Here is an 18,108-nt window from a genome sequence, read left to right as displayed (position 1 = left end):
TTTTCTGGCATACTAAATAGTATGGTAGTGTGGGTATTGGAATGCACTGAATGAGCAGTGTTAAAAGTCCCCTGGAAATAAATGGCTTTGCGTAAACAGAATCTGCTGCTGGCTGCTTCTCATTCTGTTGCTCATGTCATTAAGTCATGCCCATTGTATTCCTGTCCGACAAGTGAGAAACAAACAAGAGTGAAACAATGCTTCTCAGTTTGGTTTTTAGTCACACTTTAGAGACTGCCTTCGTTATACATCATGTTTGAGAAAGATGTGATTCACATATGTTGCTATTAATGAACTGATGAATTGAACGAAGTCTGCATACTTTAGGAAGACAACTTGAGAGCGCCATGACACTCAAACCCAATCTGCTCTCTCAATATATCTACATATTTTGCTTCCCCATTACAATCCATTTCACATGAGTTGGTTGCATGATTGTTTGTTTGTTGCCCAGAAAACAATTATTTAATTACAGCTGTTCATCTTAAATAATGTTTAAATCAGTGTAGTTATTGCAGGGGCGCGATTGATTTCAATCAGGCACCCTTTTAAAAGAAAGCTACTTTTACATACGGTTAAATATGATGGTTTGTTGGCACAGTTCAGACCAGCACATTCATTAAGAAACTTTGTACAAAAACAATTCAGTGTGATTTACACCTCCCGAGAATATCATTATCTCTGTCCAGAACTTCAGAATAGCTGACGCTGGCATTGCAGCCCATTTAAAGAGCTCATTTGTCTTCTTTGTGCTTCTCAGAGAAAAGACACAAGGTGTTGGGGGAGGAGCAGCAGACTGGATGGAGACGAGGACATCAAGGTGAGGAAAGGTGGACCTGGAAAACACGAGCGTCTGTACACAGCTGGAAACTGCAACAGTCAAATAAAATGATTTTTATATTTGAATGTGTGTGATGTGTTTTTTTGCATCTCCGTCCTGCAGAAAATGCTGGAGGAGCAGCTGGAAATCCTCGGGTGGGCTCAACAGAAGAAGCTCAGCCACCTCTGAGATGACATCTAAGACAAGCAGAGGATGCTGCACGAATTCAGAGTAAGGAAATAAAAGTAAAGCAAAATATTGTCTTGATACTTTGATTATGATCATGTAATTTGTTGACATACTTTACTATAATTTTTCATGACATTTTATCCACATATTTTACTATAATTTTTTATGATTTTTTTTTCGACACACTATACTATAACATTTTCTGACATACTATACTATGACTTTTGTTATGACTTTTTTCGGACATACTATACTATGACTTTTTTCAACATACTATATGACTTTTTTATAAATTTTTTCGACATACTAAACTACAACTTTTTTCGACTTTTTAATGATTTTTTTCGACATACTATACTATGGCTTTTTACAACACATTATACTGTAACTTTTTTATGAAATTTTTCGATATACTATACTATGAGTTTTTTCATCATATTATTCTGTAATTTTTTAAAGAATTTTTTCAACATACTATACTGTGATCTTTTTGTCTTTTTTTGTCATACTATACTAATCTCTGACTTTTTAATGATTTTTTTCGACATACTATACAATGACTTTTTAATGATTTTTTTTCAGGAAATTTTTCAACATACTATATTATGACTTTTTTTAATGATATTTTTTGACATACTAAACTATGACTTTTTTTGGTAAAATTGTTCAACATACTATACTATGACTTTTTTAGTTGAAATTTTGACATACTATACTATGACTTTTTTTGGTGAAATTTTTCAATATGCTATACAATAACTTTTTTAATGAAATATTTCGACAAACTATACTATGACTTTTTTCGCTGAACTTTTTTGACATACTATACTATGACTTTTTTTGGTGAAATTTTTCAACATGCAATACAGTATAGTATGTTTTTTTCATGTCAAAAAAGTCATAGTATTGCATGTCGAAAAATTTCATGAAAAAAAGTCATAGTATAAATGTCGAAAAATTTCATGAAAAAAAGTCATAGTATATGTCGAAAAATTTCAAGAAAAAAGTCAAAGTATAGCATGTCGAAAAATTTCATGAAAAAAAAGTCATTATAGTATGTCGAAAAATTTCATGAAAAAAAGTAATTATATTATGTCGAAAAAATTTCATGAAAAAAAGTCATTATAGTATGTCAAAAAATTTCATGAAAAAAAGTCATAGTATTGCATTTCGAAAAATTTCATGAAAAAGTCATAGTATTGCATTTCGAAAAATTTCATGAAAAAAAGTCATAGTATAAGTCGAAAAATTTCAAGAAAAAAAGTCATAGTATAGCATGTCAAAAATTTCAAGAAAAAAAGTCTTTATAGTATGTCGAACAAATTTCATGAAAAAAAGTCATAGCATAATATGTCGAAAAATTTCAAGAAAAAAAGTCATAGTATAGCATATCAAAAAAATTCTCCAAAAAAAGTCATATATATAGCATGTCGAAAAATTTCATGAAAAAAAGTCAAAGTATAGCATGTCAAAAATTTCAAGAAAAAAAGTCTTTATAGTATGTCGAACAAATTTCATGAAAAAAAGTCTTTATAGTATGTCGAAAAAATTTCATGAAAAAAGTCATAGCATAATATGTCGAAAAATTTCAAGAAAAAAAGTCATAGTATAGCATATCAAAAAAATTCTCCAAAAAAAGTCATAGTATATATAGTATGTCGAAAAATTTCATGAAAAAAGTCATAGCATAATATGTCGAAAAATTTCAAGAATAAAAGTCATAGTATTGCATGTCGAAAGATTTCATGAAAAAAAGTCATAGTATAAGTCGAAAAATTTCAAGAAAAAAAGTCATAGTATTGCATGTCGAAAAATTTCAAGAAAAAAAGTCATAGTATTGCATTTCGAAAAATTTCATGAAAAAAAGTCATAGTATAGCATATCAAAAAATTTCTCCAAAAAAAGTCATAGTATATATAGCATGTCGAAAAATTTCATGAAAAAAAGTCATAGTATAATATGTCGAAAAATGTCTCGAAAAAAAAGTCATAGTATAATATGTCAAAAAATGTCACCTAAAAAAGTCGGGGTATAGTATGTCGGAAAATTTTACCAAAAAAGTCATAGTATATGTCGAAAAATTTCATGAAAAAAAAGTCATAGTATAATATGTCAAAAAATATCACCTAAAAAAGTCAAAGTATTTTTTTGACATGACATTTTTTGACTAATACTTTTTTTTGGTGAAATCTTTCGATATACTATACTATGACTTTAAGTGAAATTTGACATTCCATACTAAGACTTTGTTTCATGTTTCAAAAAAATGTCTTAAAATTTCATGAAAAGTCATAGTAGAGAATGTCGAAAAATTTCTTGAAAAAAAGTCATAGTAGAGAATGTCGAAAAATTTCATGGAAAAAAAGTCATTGTATAGCATTTTGAAAAATTTCACCAAAAAAAGTCATAGTATAGTATGTCGAAAAAGTTCAGCGAAAAAAGTCATAGATTAGTCGTTCGAAAGACTTTATGAAAAAAAGTCATAGTATAATATGACTTTTTATAGTATAGTAAGTCAAAAAACTTCATGAAAAAAGTCATACTATAGCATGTCAAAAAACTTCACCAAAAAAAGTCAAAGTATATATAGCATGTCTAAAAATTTTATGAAAAAAAGTCATAGTATAGTATGTCGGAAAATTTTACCAAAAAAAGTCATAGTATGTCGATAAATTTCACCAAAAAAAATTATTAGTATAGTATGTCAAAAAAGTCTTATTATAGCATGTCAAAAATTTTCACCCAAAAAAGTCATAGTATAGTATGTCAAAAAATTTCACCAAAAAAGGTCATAGTATATATAGCATGTCGAAAAATTTCATGAAAAAAAGTCATAGTATACTATGTCGAAAAATTTCAAGAAAAAAAGTCTTTATAGTATGTCGAAAAAATTTCATGAAAAAAAGTCTTTATAGTATGTCGAAAAAATTTTATGAAAAAAGTTATAGCATATGTCGAAAAATTTCAAGAAAAAGTCATATATGTCGAAAAATTTCAAGAAAAAATGTCATAGTATAAGTCGAAAAATTTCAAGAAAAAAAGTCATAGTATATGTCGAAAAATTTCATGAATAAAAGTCATAGTATAATATGTCGAAAAATTTCATGAATAAAAGTTATAGTATAATATGTCAAAAAATATCACCTAAAAATGTCAAAGTATTTTTTGACATACTATACTAATACTTTTTTTTGGTGAAATCTTTCGATATACTATACTATGACTTTAAGTGAAATTTGACATTCCATACTAAGACTTTGTTTCATGTTTCAAAAAAATGTCTTAAAATTTCATGAAAAAAGTCATAGTAGAGAATGTCGAAAAATTTCTTGAAAAAAAGTCATAGTAGAGAATGTCGAAAAATTTCATGGAAAAAAAGTCATTGTATAGCATTTTGAAAAATTTCACCAAAAAAAGTCATCGTATAGTATGTCGAAAAAGTTCAGCGAATAAAGTCATAATTAGTCGTTCGAAAGACCATGAAAAAAAGTCATAGTATAATATGTCGGAAAATTTTACCAAAAAAAGTCATAGTATGTCGAAAACTTTCATGAAAAAAAAGTCAAGTTTGGAGAGAAAATCAGGCCAATGGAATATCTTGAAGATCTATTAAAATATGTAATTCTTTTGCACAATTATGACGTCAACCTGCAGTAAATTTTGAGTTCTAACACCCAAAATGAAGAAGTTATATACCTGAAGAGAATAGTTCTAAGTGTGCATGGCATCGGTGGCGTGGTTGGTTACCAGTGTCTCGTTGTTCTCGAGAGATAGACACATTTCAATGATTTTTCGAATTGAGAATGCAGCAGACATCCCCCTGAATGATCCCTCTGAGTACATTCATACAGTAGAAGAAGACAAAAGCGTGGATGACGTGAATGAAGAAAACTCGTTCATCCTCAGTTTTGGTCAGGAACTCTGCACTCATCTGGGAAGAAAAGAAGAGAAGGACAACATAAGAATTTGCATCAAATTCACATGCATGTGTGCCTAATACTACAACAACTACTCCCGACAGGATTTCTCAAAGTTTTGATGATGCCAATTTTGTGAGTCAGCATATTATTGAGGGTTTCACAGGAAAAATGTTCTATACTATGATATTTCTTGACATTTTATGGTTGTTGCCTGTTGGGCTGCAGTTTGCCATGTTATGATTTGACCATATTTTTATGCTAAATGCAGTACCTGTGAGGGTTTCTGGACAATATCTGTCATTGTTTTGTGTTGTTAATTGATTTCCAATAATAAATATATACATACATTTGCATTAAAAAAGAATATTTGCCCACTCCCATGTTGATAAGAATATGAAATACTTGACAAATCTCCCTTTAAGGTACATTTTAAAACGGATAAAAAAAAATGTGCAATTGATTTGTGATTAATCGCGATTAACTATTTGAATTGATTGACAACCTTAGACACTACACATGTTGGAGCTAAAAATTAATCACATTATCAACTAAATCGTATCATCTATACTTCACAAATGGTATGCTCTTAAAAAAGCCCATTCTTGTCTCAGGCCATAAATATAAAATCAGTCTCCAGCATGTTGTTTGGAGTTAGTCCAACTAAGTTCAGACATTTGCTTTTCTTCCAAAAAAGATTAATTTTGCATGTTTAAATATTTTGATTTACAGTCATTTTATGTCGACACGACATGGCTGTTTTATGTTTTATGTAGAAAAGCTGTTTTGTTCTTTGTTTTTTTGTACATGAAGGGCATTTTCTGCATTTTGAAAGCTAATAAATCCTCCTCAGAAATACAACATTTTAATGTTAAACATGAACACATTACTGTACATGCCAAAGAGGGAATAAAGTGTACCCAGCTGTAAATCCTAAACCATGTATCATACTAAAGAATGAGCTGCCTGTGTCCTGATAATGAATAAACTGAGTGAATAGTTCAACAGTTTAGTGTGTTAGCATTTACCTTCTGTTGTCTGTGCATGTCCAGACCTATACAATGCACATACAGAATGGACACACATTGATTATACTGAACTCGTGTGACTGCACAGGTACAGTATGAGCGCCTAAAGGCCTGGATCATTAGCTGATGGGGCACTTGGAGTTATTTGTACCAGTAGCTGTGCATGAAGGGAATGTTATTCTAAAGCCTGACTGTGGAATGCACTATTCAAACACTATAGACCTACCCACACACTGTACTACGTTCCCTTCACATGCTGATTGAAAACATCAGGGTCGCACGTCACTAGTATAAAATGATGTTTGCTCAAAATGTGTCTGTACAGTATATGAAAATATCACGCATGGCTGGGAGCGTTTATCTACCGGTGTGTCAAAAAACATGCATGGTCATACATATTCATGCACCATAACATAACTGGTCAAAGACAGATCTGCACAGTCCCGTGCTCCCTCCCAACCGTCAGTCTCTGTAAGCTGCAACATCACTGGGAGGTTTGTGGTTGTGATAGCCTCCTTTCAAGAGAATTTTTGGATTTAAAAAAATAATTCTTTACTGAAAACATATCTGTTTCTACTCCCATGGAGGCCAGCACAGAAACAGGTGTGGTGTGAGGAGATACAGTCAAGAGCTTCTCCAGATAACAGAGAGGCTATTATTCAGAGCCACCGGTAAAGCTACAAATCCTCTTTACGTGAGAAAGAAAGAAAGACAGAAGTACTTTAAAAGAACATAAAATACATTAAATCAAGACACGGTCCAAACCGAGTATATATGTCTGGACCGTTTACGGTCGGTCTGTGAGTGGTCATGTCCAGCGAGGAAGCGAGGGGACCCGCTGCTCCACTCAACTGGCAATCGTGGAATGCACCTGACCTAAACTTTCTGTTATTCCTTCTAAACAATCCACCAAAATCTACTTCTGAAAACATTTTAAACGAGAAATAAGCGACGCCACTGCTGAATCTGGTTTCATTTTAGAACTAGATTGTCTACTTTGACAGCTTGGTCCAAGTTTTGTGAGCCGGACGCGTCGCGCTGGATGGGCTCATTTGCATAAAGGACTATTCCCGCCGCCTTTTCATTTTAAAAGAGTAACGACCAATGAGGAAACGCCAACACTCGACCAACCAATCGTGTCACTCAGTGACAGACTTTAGCGTTTATAGGGCTGGCCTGCTGCGGTTCGGCCAAAATAGAAACTGAGAGAAGTTAAGTGACGTTTCTCTGACAACCCTTGTGACAAACTAGTCCAAGACTGATACACAAAACAGTTTTCTGATCCGATACGGCTCTGGTGAAGGTTTGGTTTGGTTTAGGCAAAAACAAATTAATTAAAATGACTTGGTTAGGGGAAGATCACAGTTTGGGTTGATATAATGACTTGGATAAGGTTAGGGAATGATGGTGGTCATGGTTGAAAGATCTCATTCTTATTTTTGTCATTTTATTTTTCCAACATCTTAATTTCTGAGTCCTGAGGAAGCAGTTACATCACTCGAATGGACTCCAGCAGGGAAAGCGACACAAGTTGTAGACAAGCACCTTATCTAATAACATCATCTTAACCACTTAATTGGAAGAGGAAACGTAAGCTAATAAAGTAATTACCTGGCCTGACTCTTATTAGATTTTGCAGAGTTAAAGTGCTTCCTTCCTGGTGTTGACCTACTATATAGCTTTTCATTGCAATAGATCAGCATTGTCAAATGGGAACGTTGGAGGCGTCACAAAATGGTTAAATTATTGTACATTATGGCACTTTTGGCATTATTGATCATTCATCGTACAGAGGGCAAAATTATCATACAAATATGATGATTATCGTACATCTGGCAACGCTGTGATAGATACTTAAAAAGGGCATTTTGAGTGCATCCATTTAAGGTTTCTCTTCTGAAAAAATGGTTTACATAACAAAAGTTAACTTCTTTCTACTTTACTTTGCCTTGTTGAACTTCATTTTATTGATTTTGCCAAATGTAGTTATCATAAATAATAGGAATGATTTATAAAGTACAAAATAAGAAAGAAATCTGATATTTCCCTTTAATGCAGATTGCTTTTCATTAGCGCTCCTCTTCACAATGAGAAAACGGCACATTACTTGTAGAATATAAAATGTTATGACGTAAATATCGGATACGACGCCCAAATTGAGTTTTTCTGAAGTTAACTTCCAACACTGGGAATGTTAATTTGTATTAATTTATTTAAAATACATTAAAGGAAGTCTCTGATAGGTTGATAACTTTTCATCTTGACAACTTGAAACTCGCTTTAAAGTAAAAAAAAATCTATATTCTTAACCTCTTGCTTTCAGCCTCAAGCCACAGAGAGGAGTTTGCATATGTGTGTGGGAGTTAGTGAACTTTACCAGCATGTTGACTGACGGGGGGGATTATCATTGTGGATGTCTAACTTGTTCAATATGAAGGTTTCTTATCTTTTTTCAGTCACAACCCAAAGCTCTCCCTATAAATTCTCTGGTAGAAAGCCAGACGCTGCTTCCAACACATGGCTCACTCACTCCTCCGGTTGAGGGCTTTTCTGCCTCTCACAGTAAACTTGCAGCGTGTTTTGACATACTGCTTTAACTGTGAGCTTGGTATTTCTCTCACACTTACTTTATTTTAGGGAGACCTTGTCCTCTGACCCACAGCCCTCTCTGTTCAGGGAGGTTTTCTATCCGCTTGGTTGACCATGACCCACGCTGCAGTTTTTCTACCCCCTTTCCCACTCAACAAAAACCACAGCATAGACAGACACAGACTGTGAGATGACTCATCCATCCTTACTGGCTTGGAGCTAAGGCCAGCACAGAAGTAGAGCACTTTGGCCAGAGGGGGATTGTGCAATATGATATAGAGGCCTAGTGTTGTATGGTAGCCTATACATGATGATGTGTCTATTGGTACAAAGCAGAGGTTGAGAGAGGGGGTGGGTGCAGAGATAGAGATGCAATGCAAAGATACTACCTGAGCTACAAGGGTGCATAAAAACAGTTTGTTATTGTAGTTTGGTTTGGTAATTTTGTCACTTATCAATATTAGAGGAGCAGATAATGGAAAAATCATGCAAATAGTGATACAAGCACCAATAAAGTCATAGGTTTACGATAAAAAAAGTCGTAATATTATGAGAATGAAGTCATAATATTATAAAGTAGTAATTTATTATTATAAAAATAATATTTTTTAGGAGGAAATTACTTTTTTCCTTGTAAAGTAAAATAAACTAAATAAAATTATTTTATTCTCGTAATATTACGACTTTTTTCCTTGTAAAGTTATGACTTTATTCTCGTAATATCACAACTTTTTTGTTCTTGAAATAGTATTGTCTTTATTCTATATAACGACTTGTTGAATTGGTTTCAAAGAAGAAAAAAACCTCCACCATATCCTAATCCTGTCTCTATAATACAACGCATTAACCCCCATATGAGTTGCCTGGATCCTTGACCTGTAGGCCTACTCAGTAACACTTTTAAACTCCATCCCTGATGCATATAAGTAGGCTACACAGTGATTTAACCTTAAACCCATTTATTCAAGAGTCCAAGAGTTGACCAACATATTGCACAATAACTGTGCAGGCATTAGGCCTACTGCGAATCAGGAATCCTAAGATATTGTGAGTTTCTCGGAGTTAATGGGAGCACATTATGGTGCTGGAAAACTTAGGAAATCAAAATTGCTTGTTATTACAAAAAAAAAAATTGGATTAGATGCGGAAAGGAATAAAGATATTTTATCTTTTAAACAAGCGGACACAGTAATTTATCTAAACAACGAGGAATTATTAAATAAAATTTAGGAAGAGGGACATTTCCTCCTCAATTATAGGCCTAATTATCCACAAGCTTAGACGCCTAACATGTTTACAGGCTTATTAAAAGATGCCTATCAAGCAAAATCAACCTTAAAATCCAAGAAAAACATCCCCCATCCAGCCTGGATCTGATTGTCGTCTCTGGATCTCTTTCCTCTGCAACGTAGCCAGATTTCTTTATCATCCTCATCTGTGCTCGATTATATATCTGCTATTTCCTTCCGCTAGGCATGGGATTTCTATTTTGATATGTGCGTTTGGATTTAGAAACGTTGAGCTGCATGTGTGTGTGTGTGGCTTGTATTCAAGGTTAATAGTCCCTGTGCTCTCTCAACATGGATGTCTGCAAGTCATTATCCAATCTGTACTGCAGTATAACTAACAACAAGACTCCTGAGTACAGAAACGGCACATATGGCAGATACATATTTAATGCTGCATATATTTCATATTTGTTGCACAGTTTTTTCTTCTTACATATTCTGCATTCCTTTTTCTTCGTCCCCGTAGATTCCTGCAGCTATGTATGGTTATTCAAACTCTTTTTTCTGTGTAGATTTATGTTTATGCTCTATTTTGTTTGCTGTATCCTGGTGCTCTTCACCGCTGGGATGACTCACTTTCCACATGGGAATCATTAAAGTCAAAATATCTTAAGATCACCATTTTTTGGAGGTAGCCTAACTTCTAATAAAACTATTCAGCGGTGAATAACAAGGGGAATTTTCAGTTTGTAAAGTAACTATTGCATCAAATACAACTTTTTAAACACAGCTAATATCTTCCTTTTTCCTCCAAGATCTCTTTGTTATTGTTCCACAGCTTCATTCGCACATTCCCGGCGTTTCACAGCACTAAAACTATTAGCATACCAGCAACAAAACTGCACATGGGATTGATTTGGGATACAGTGTGGTCTCAGTGCATCACTCCTGTACTCGAGATAAGTCAGGCAACATTCTTTCCAACTTCTTCATACAACACTAATGCAATGCAGGAATGTGCTTTGTCCCGCTGAGTTCGGGGATGCGGCTCATTGCAGTTGGCTTTTGCTAAGTTGGCCACGAGTGGCCACAACTCCACACATCACTCACCGCTTAACTGAATTATAGTACACTCTGGTCAGTGTTCCCTCTGCTGTCAGATATTGATTTGGAGCCAAAAGTCGATCAGCTTTGAGTGTAATAATTACCAGTTTGAGTCATTTATAAAGCTACAATGACGGTCTTAGTATTCACTTTTGTACTGTCAATGTACAAATTCCAGGTACTATTTTCATTTTATGCTACTTTAGTCTTATACTCCAGAGGGAAATATCGTACTTTTTACTGCAATGAAGCAAAGCCTGCGAGCTAGTTCAGGCAGCCAACTCAAGTCCTCAGATGGCTCCTCTCACTGCAACACAGATACAACGCACCCTGTTGATAATGGCGCTGTACTTAAGCCGTCAGTGCTCTGCTCACTCTTGCTCTGCTACCACACCACTCACCTGAAAGCTATGCTGTCGCTTGCTGCTACTGCTTCTGCTCATATAGCATTTTATTAAAACCCAACCTCCACCCCAGCATCCACCTGAAGGCTCTGAGTCTACCTTCCCCTTTTCATGTGTCACTTCTACGCCATGCAACAAAACTATGGTAATAGTCGCAGTAAGGTTTAAGCGACAAAACCACTCACTTAGGTTGAGGAAAAACGTCATGGTTGGGCTTAAAATAAGAACATAAATTAAGTAAAATATTTACGGAAACAACGTAACAGAAGTACAGAAAACATGTTATAAACGTCACTAAAAAACACGTCACAAACATCATTTCAAAAAAACTCAACAACACTTTGGAACATGAACAACGGTCTCCTGGTTATAAGCCCTGTGTTTGTTGGACCCATCCACCATAAGCAGTCTCTCACTTCTTATTCTACGTCACTAGCTCCAAGCGTAACACATTTACGCTGATGCGTTTACATTGCAGTCAATGCAACAGACTACATGGCATACAAACAAACAAAAGCAAGAAAGGCGTTTGCATGCAAAACTACTTAGGAATTACCTTCTCATTCATGCGCAATTTAGTGTGACTGGGCTGGTCAGAACAAGTTTCAGTTCCTTGAAGACAAGTCCAAGTCGAGTGACGAGTCTCCAAGACAGAACTACAAGAGTCAAGATGCAAATCTTTTTGGTGTGTGATTGCTTGCCATTCAAAGTACCAGCTTAAAGCCCCTTAACACCAGATTTAACATTTATGTTTCACCGTCCTGTCTGGTTGAAGTTTCAAGTCTGTTTCACCTCTGCCTAGCATCACTGCTGGGTCTGGGTCAGAGGTGGGCTTTGTTTGTTGCACCTGTAACTCCCAAGTGTTGCCCCCCCAACAGTGATGTCACAAGGTCCTGGAGTGCACTTGCACATCACTGTAGCAAAGTGAGAAGTTAAACCAATGGAGGTCAGCAAACAACAATATACAATATATCTGCTATGCTCCACAGAGCAAATAGAACAAGTACGATGTGCGAGCTCCACATGTTAGGGTCATTAGCTGGGAAGCCACGGCCTGGGCAGCTCCATGTGGGGATTGACTCATACTCTGTCCCGCTACACCACAGGTCCTCTATGATGTTTCACCGCTATGAAAGGATCCCTATTGACATGAGGAATGGCTTCAGCCTCACGCTGCAGCACTCGGGGGAAATCGAGTCACGGCCAGGAGGTCATCGGCCCAAGCCTGGTTTACACATGAACGTAATCATCCTAATAAGCTCACCCTATAGGCATCAGTGGGTTTACACACTTAGAGGCTACTTAGCTGAGCAAATGTTACTGAAGAATCTGTTCACATGTCTCAATGGGTGGGTTTGTCTGCCATGTTGGGCTGAAGGCTTTTCTGAATGGTGAAGATCCTGTTCCTGAGAATGAATTTAATGCATTTTCTCTGTGCGGACAGTATTTTTATGTGCTCTTAAAGTTTTTAAATGCCACGTTTCTAATATTATAAATACTTTTCCCTCCTAATTTCATCCATGTACATTGGATACCTTAAAAAGGGTACGTTTTGACTTTGAAATGGGAAGTTTGTGTCTTAGTTGTATGGGCTGCCAATCAATTAAAATACTTAATCGCTATTAATCATTAACATGGGAGTGGACAAATGTGCTGCTTTATGCAAATGTATGTATATATTTATTATTGGAAATCAATTAACAACACAAAACAATGACAGATATTGTCCAGAAACCTTCACAGGTACTGCATTTAGCATAAAACATATGCTCAAATCATAACATGGCAAACTGCAGCCCAACAGGCAACAACAGCTGTCAGTGTGTCAGTGTGCTGACTTGACTATGACTTGCCCCAAACTGCATGTGATTCTCATAAAGTGGGCATGTCTGTAAAGGGGAGACTCGTGGGTACCCATAGAACACATTTTCATTCACATATATGGAGGTCAGAGGTCAAGGGACCCCTTTGAAAATGGCCATGCCAGTTTTTCCTCCCCAAAATTTAGCGTAAGTTTGGAGCGTTATTTAGACTCCTGGTTGGCACCAATGGATTCCTTAGGTTTTTCTATTTTCAGATGATACCAGTATCTTCACTCTAGCTTTAAAACTGAGTCTGCTACAACCTAAAAATCACAAGTTGTGTTAATGTGTTAAAGAAATTAGTGGCGTTAAAGCAAATTCTAAACCACGCTGTCAAACAGATTATCAGCACGCAGTGTGCAGGATGCAGCATGAAAAATACACAGCCTAGTTCCAGACTTCTGAATCACACAATCGTACACATTTCTAATATTTTAAGTGATTCAAATACTAACTTTAAAGAGAAAACAAATGGTAATGCAGTCTGATGGTCAGCTAACAGACTAATCTTTGAAGTAAAATACTAAGTATCAGTAATCTTTGCTGTTTTTCGTGTTAAGGCTTTAATTCTCCTTGCTTGCGGCCTCATCTCTCTCTCTCTCTCTCTCTCTGTTGCCCAATATAAAGTGTTAGAATATAAAACAAGCACAATAAATCAGTTCTTTACTTCCCAGCAGGTTTTCATTTTGTGCTGTTTGCACAAGGTGTTCACAACACGAGTGGACGGGGGTCTCTGCTCTCAGCAAAACACTTGTGGTTGGGATTAAGCTCCACACCCAGGAACCACCAACACACACACACATGCATGCACGCTCACCTACTTTCACAGCTGCTCTGTGTTTTCTTTACATGTGAAGTCATGGTCTGAGGGAGTGAAAACAGTAGTAGGAGGAAACAACCTTGGAAAGAACAATGGAGTGAATGTGAGAGAAAGGGCGTTAGAAAGTGACAGCATGAGACAAAAGATCAGGGAGTTAAAAAGGTGTCTGACTTTTATCAACCTCTGCATGTTGCTCTGTTGAATAGCTTTTTTTATAATTCTGCTAAGCTCCACTAATTGATGACATATGAGAATCATTAAGTTGTTTCTGTCATATACAAGCGCTGCCCTTTTATTTAAACCAGGTCCTCTCTTTCATGTGCTTCTAGCCAAAACCTTAGTGGGTGGATATGGTCAACGGGTCTGCTTCTGGAGCATGTTGGGCGATCTTGTGAGGAATATACCAATTAAAGGGCACTTCTTAATCTCTGTAATCAGCATTTCAATAATTGTTTTGTCTGCATAGCTTTGGTCACATTTTCTTCCTATACGCCTAATTTCTGTGGATGCAATCTGTCTTCTACGTCCTGTTCCTATTAAAGGCATAGTTCGGGTGTTTTGAAGTGGGGTTGTATGGGGTACGGATTAGGGTCGGGCGATATGTTCAAATTTTCCAACCGGCCATCATCAGCCAAACAACTGCCGATTGCCGAAATATTGTGTAGGTGTGTGTGTGTCTGTGCACGGCGTGGCGCCCCAATCTCTGCTACCGTAGTTTCAGCTGGGAGATCAGCTGGGAGATCAGCTGTTCTAGCGGCAGAGCATTGTAAAACACATTTCATTCAAACTGGACAAACAAAATAAAACTCACTAAAACTGTCTTGGTTAGTCTCTCCAACAATCACCAACTCGGGTTTGGTCAAAATAAAGTTAGATGTGAAAATAGGTCGCTCTGCACGTTGTTTTTCCCCCGCTGTCTCTCGCTGCCTGCAGAGCAGCGGCTGAGCGGCTCTCGTTCTTTGGAGGAAGACCATTAAATTAGCAAGATAAAATTACAAACATCTCGCCCGATCAGATATTGATTTTTTTTAGGTGAGCCTTTCTTTTAGGTGTCTAAAATACATTTTGCTGCCGGCCCCGTCCACAGCAGTACATTGCTTTGCTCCCTTACGGTAACTCCTGTCTGCTTCTCCAACCTGGCGGCGTGCCGACCGTCATCTCCTATAATAATACACCGACTATGGATAAGAACCTCATACAACCACACTTCAAAACACCCAAACTATCCCTTTAAAATGTAGACGGATTTGTCTGTGCGCACTCGTGCGTCATGTAAACGTGTATGTGTATAACGAGTGACAGGTTATCCTCTCACTGATGTGTCAGCGGGCTGATGAAACAGAAGGAGAGTTCAAAGGTCAAGGTCAAAGGTTGTTGTGTTCATGAATGCAGCCCTAGACTGGACGTGCTGCGTCAACAGAAAGTCATTAGGGTCAGGATGTCACTGTGGAGTGAGACACCGTGTCTCGTATTTCCACCAGGTTGGTCTGTCGCTGAGTTGATATATATCTCAAAAATAAACTCTGAGCAGGTTGAAGCTTGAAGTGATGAACGACATGAGCAGAGACCTCAAAAACACAGAAACAGTGACCCCATATGTCCTCTTGTGTCTGCAACTGTGTCAAGTTAATGACGAATAGACATTTTGGGCCAAAATAGGGCGGGATGAAACTCCAAGGTGTTGCCACATCCTCTGATCCCTGACTGATCTAAAATTGATTAATCATTTGAGATGTAACAGTCTGCCTCTAACACCCCACTAACTGTTTTATGGGACATATGAGAATTATCACGACCTTCTCATTACACTCACAAAGAAAGCCTTTGAACAGAACATGTGAGACACAGATGGGTTGTGTGGGATGTCAGACTTAGTGATTGATTTTAACAGAAGACGGGTGGTGCAGAAAAAGCCTAAATGTTCTTGCATACATGCTTACATTTTCATAGCATACCGTTTTTGAATAAGTAAAAATACATAAACACAACAAACTGTTTTCCCAAGGAGTTCAAACTTTGTTGTTTGTTTTTCAAGATCTTCCTAGAATGGTCTCACCACCATCTGCAGTTTCTTTTCATTTCTTTCCAGCTGTAAGTAGCACTTTTTGCACCACACTGCACACAGTTCTCTACATAAGACACAGGAATCGGATATAAAGTCACTTGTTTGCCATTTGAAAAACACTGCCATGCAAAATGCCACATGGACCAGTTGGCCAATACACGCACCACCTGGAAGAACACCTAATTGCTCGATTGTCGACTCATAAATCAGGATAGAGGCACCATAAAAAGACCACAGGTGAGAACCTGTTTACAACAGCAATGGAAGCCAACATACAGTAGCAGCGAGAGACCCGTTTTCAAAAACGTGCATTAGCAATTGAAAAAAACTGTAATTCATGTTTTCTTTTTTGTCTCCACAAATGTTTTTGCTGTGTTTTTGCTGTGTTTACAATAAGTTCTATTCTGATTTTCCATGCAAAATGCATCCTTTGAAAATGAATGGATGTACTGACAGATTTTTACAATATGGAGCGAAATAAATATTTTCAGTATGCAGTACAACAGTGTTTGGTCAACATATTCTTGTACTTTAGCTACTCTAACAAAACCTCTGAAAAAGTCAAATCCAGATGATATCATTAGAAAAGTACAGAGTGCACAGCAGTGTTAAAACTGGTTCAAACTAGTTACAAACTGGTTCGGAGCCTATGAACCATGTGTGTGCCATATACGGTGACATAATTGGGTTTTAATAAAATTATTGTTTTCAACAAAGTGTTTCATTTTGCAAGAGATCTGCATGTGTGACTGTTAAAATCGTGCTTAAGCAGTCATGAAAAACTGTAAAACAATCCATAAATGTTTCTGTTCATTGTCAGGTTAATGACAAACAGATATTCCTATTGGATGAAAAAAAGAAGGCTGCTGTAGAGACAGAGATTTGATCTGCAGAATATGCCACAATTATCACGCCCTGTGACCTACTGAGGAACAGAGATCATGTTTGAATGATCATCATCAAAAAAAAAAAGTATACTACAGCCAACACAGAACACATTTTAAAAAAAGCAATGCAGCACATGTACTGTGTCTAATCAGGAAATTAGATTCAAGAACATCTTAGAGACAGTCCATAAAAGTCTTGTTGAAAACTTTTAACATGTGTACATGGTATGGGCACCTGGGGGCTAAGAACAAAAATAAACCATCCAGAATTACAAACGTGGCCAGTAGGATTATTGGAAAAGAGCAAAAACAACTGTGATGTATATACGTATAAAACACAGGCGAAACTAAAAGCCCGATAAATTGTGTCTGATCCCGTTCATCTGCAGCCAAGAACATTTACAAAAAGTCTTTCATACCAAATACAATAACTTTACTATTTGTACTGTGCATGTTGTGCTATTTATTGTATGTATTGTGATTTACTATGATGAGTTTTAACCAGCATGTGAAGCCAAAGGCAATTTTCCACATTTGTGCACAATAAAGGTTGTTGTTGTTGTTGTTGTTGTTGCTGTTGCTATAAACCTCAGTAAGTAAACGGTTTATAATTCAGATCATGATCATCTTCAGATCAGCTGGCTGCTGGATGTTCAGGTCAGTGGGTCAGCATCAGTTGCACATGTGAACACCACATGCAGCATGTGTTTCAACCACATCTTTAAACCTCTGTTAGGGCTTATGAATCAACTTCCCTAATGCCTGACGTATGTGTATTTGACTATGAATGTTGACCGACGTTTGTATGACTTTACTGGTTTGTTTAAAATGTAATAAAAAGGTCTTTAATAAAGAATCATCTGGATGGAAGTAAAGTACACGGTTCAAGCTGGCGGTGCCGGGAATGATTTGCACTCCGGTTCATTCAGAGTGAAGGGAACGCTCTGTGTAGTGGGCAGGAGGACTGCAATGATTTCGCATACAGAGAATGTAATTACAGAGTAAATTGTAGTGACCTTTGCAGACAAACAGACGGACAAGGTACCATAGAGAGACAGACTGAACATAGGCTTAAAGCCCATCTTGGCAAGTTCAGCTCACCATAGCTGAAATCACATGAGCCATCACTCTCTATCCTGCAGCTGTTATTATCTGCTGACATCGGCAGGAACACAGGATACTTCAGGCCTGTTT

At 36.6% G+C, this 18,108-nt stretch overlaps 1 long non-coding RNA gene across 5 annotated transcripts in view; it reads left to right on the top strand.

Moving 5' to 3' along the window:
- The window catches only part of LOC141781829 (uncharacterized), a 132,126-nt gene extending 126,195 nt beyond the window's left edge, over positions 1 to 5,931 (top strand). For all 5 annotated transcript variants that reach the window (XR_012596954.1, XR_012596955.1, XR_012596957.1 and 2 more), the window contains 3 exons: positions 761 to 820; positions 944 to 1,051; positions 4,819 to 5,931. This is a non-coding gene — a long non-coding RNA (uncharacterized LOC141781829). The remainder of the gene's footprint in view (positions 1 to 760; positions 821 to 943; positions 1,052 to 4,818) is intronic.
- The last annotated feature ends 12,177 nt before the right edge of the window (positions 5,932 to 18,108 follow it).

The sequence above is a fragment of the Sebastes fasciatus genome, chromosome 14 (assembly GCF_043250625.1).
Source record: "Sebastes fasciatus isolate fSebFas1 chromosome 14, fSebFas1.pri, whole genome shotgun sequence".
NCBI classification, from domain to species: Eukaryota; Metazoa; Chordata; class Actinopteri; order Perciformes; family Sebastidae; genus Sebastes; species Sebastes fasciatus.
The sequence above is the reverse complement of the archived record's forward strand: the minus strand, read 5'-3'. Positions and strand labels throughout refer to the sequence as shown.